The following is a 2,139-nucleotide window of genomic DNA, read 5'->3' on the forward strand; positions in this document are numbered from 1 at the left end:
CTGCTAGACTAGAAGCTCTATTTTGTTTAGCCACTATTTTATATCCATCATCTAACATAATATAGAGCATATAGTTAAATCCAATTAATATTTGTTGAATGAATGAATGAATGAATGAATGTTTAGACTTTCCTAGTGTGCAGCAGAAGAGTAAAGATTATCACCAGGATAGAATAGGAAAAAGACAGGGCAAAAGAAAAGGCAGAAGGCAAGGGGCTGAGAGTATAGTATTGGAAAACATTACCAGCATCCTTTAGTCAAAGCTAGAGAAGATCTATTTTCTGACCCATCCCTTTCTCATCTTCCTGGAGATCCATTCATCATTTAAGCTGTGAACATAGCAAGACAAGGAGTCTTCCAGGTTCTCAAACACAAGTAGTTGCTCTGTACAGGTGACCCTAATCTCTCACTAACTGCTATTGCTGTTATGTCAACATCTTCCTGTAAATAAAGATATTTGCAGATGTTACAGAACATCCTGATAAAGACTTCTATCTGAAAGAATTAAAAGAGCTTTGTATTTCTTTCTTTTCTTTTCTTTTTTCAGTTAAAAGTCTGTTTTATTAAATAACTGGTCTGTGTGATTGCTGAGGCCACTATGTATAGACAAAAGAAAGGGAGTTGTGTTTCTTGGCTTCTTCCTCCTTGATAATTTCCTTCTTCTTGGCCTGAAGCTGCTCTTCATAGCATTTGCATGCTTCCCTGGTCTTAGATCTGCAGGCTTTATCTACCTTCAGTATGTGGATGTGTTCCATGAGAATCTGTTTGTTTTTGAATATATTACCCTTCACTTTCAGGAACAGGCTGTGATATACATGGCAGTCAATCTTCTTAGATTCTTGGTATCTTATGAGCAACTGGTGTAGAATTCTCATCCTCTTCATCCAGGTTACCTTTTCAGGTATTCAAGCCTTGGCAGAACCTTTTCTCTTACCAATGCCCATATACCTGCCTTCTGGTGGGTCAAAGCACTTTTCTGGCACCAAGCCCAGAAATGGACAGTCACTGGCTCCCAGATGATCAGCCCATCTTTGATCAGTTTCAGGACCTGCTGACTGGAGTTGGCATTGGGGATTTCATTGGCCTTATTGGGGTCCAACCAGACATTTGTTTTGCCACAGTGGAGGACAGTGGAGATAAGCCTCTTCTGAAACCTGAGCATGCCCATGGCTGTGGCCGCAGTGGCAAAAGGAAAGCAAAGGGGCTTTGTATTTCAAGAGAAGCCTTTAGACAGAATGAGGGCAGATGTCCAAAGCATTTGTGTGTCAAGAACAAACACTCATGACTTTGTCTTTTATCGAGGTCTTTTGAATCTATGCACATGGAGACAGGATTCTGAGTTTTTCTTATTAGAAAACATATATAGGAATAATTGGTGATATTCAGTGTCATCTAACTATCAGAAATAAAAAAATTGGGAAATATTCTATGTAGAGAATTCTGTTTTCTGTAAGGCAGGATTTAGTTTTTGTTTTTAGCTATTTCAAGAAAAGAAGATACAATTTGCTGTTCTTTGACATTTAGTTTGACAAATACAATCATCTGAATTTAGTTTTCAGTCAATTCAACTTAATTTGTATCTTAAAAGTACTAAAATTGGCTTAGAGAAAGTCATCACTCTCAGCATATCCTCAAATAATAAACACAAACATATGGGGAAGAAAAGATAGCCACCAAGAAATTTTTAAAAAATCATATCCCTTCTTTATCACCAGTACCAGTAAGGAATAGAACAAAATGACTTAAACAGGGTACACAATTTTATGGAGTTGTATCCAATTTGGGTGGTGAGAAGGGTAGTTTCCTTGCATTCTCAGCTGTCTATATTTCAGAATTTATTAGTAATAATAGAGGTATCCCTCCTGAATCTAATATATATCTTTTAACCAACTTTCTATGTGAGAAACATATCTTTCTCTCTTTTTTTTTTTACAACCAGAGCACACAGTCTTAATGCTCAAGCAGTGACATTATTATGCTCAAAATAAACCTCATTTAATTTAAAAAACACTTCTACTTAAATGGGATTTTTATGAGGTGCTATAAGAGGAAGAAAAAGGGGGAAAACTATGGAATATAGGAGGAAATCTTCTATAGCATGTCACTTTAACACATATAGAAATAATGGATTATGTTTGA

The 2,139-nt window shown here is 36.4% G+C and overlaps 1 pseudogene; it reads right to left on the reverse strand.

Annotated features, from left to right (window-relative positions):
* Positions 1 to 596: 596 nt before the first annotated feature.
* On the reverse strand, positions 597 to 1,168 carry LOC121486599 (annotated as a pseudogene).
* Positions 1,169 to 2,139: the final 971 nt, after the last annotated feature.

This window comes from Vulpes lagopus, chromosome 1, assembly GCF_018345385.1.
Source record: "Vulpes lagopus strain Blue_001 chromosome 1, ASM1834538v1, whole genome shotgun sequence".
Classification (NCBI taxonomy): Eukaryota; Metazoa; Chordata; class Mammalia; order Carnivora; family Canidae; genus Vulpes; species Vulpes lagopus.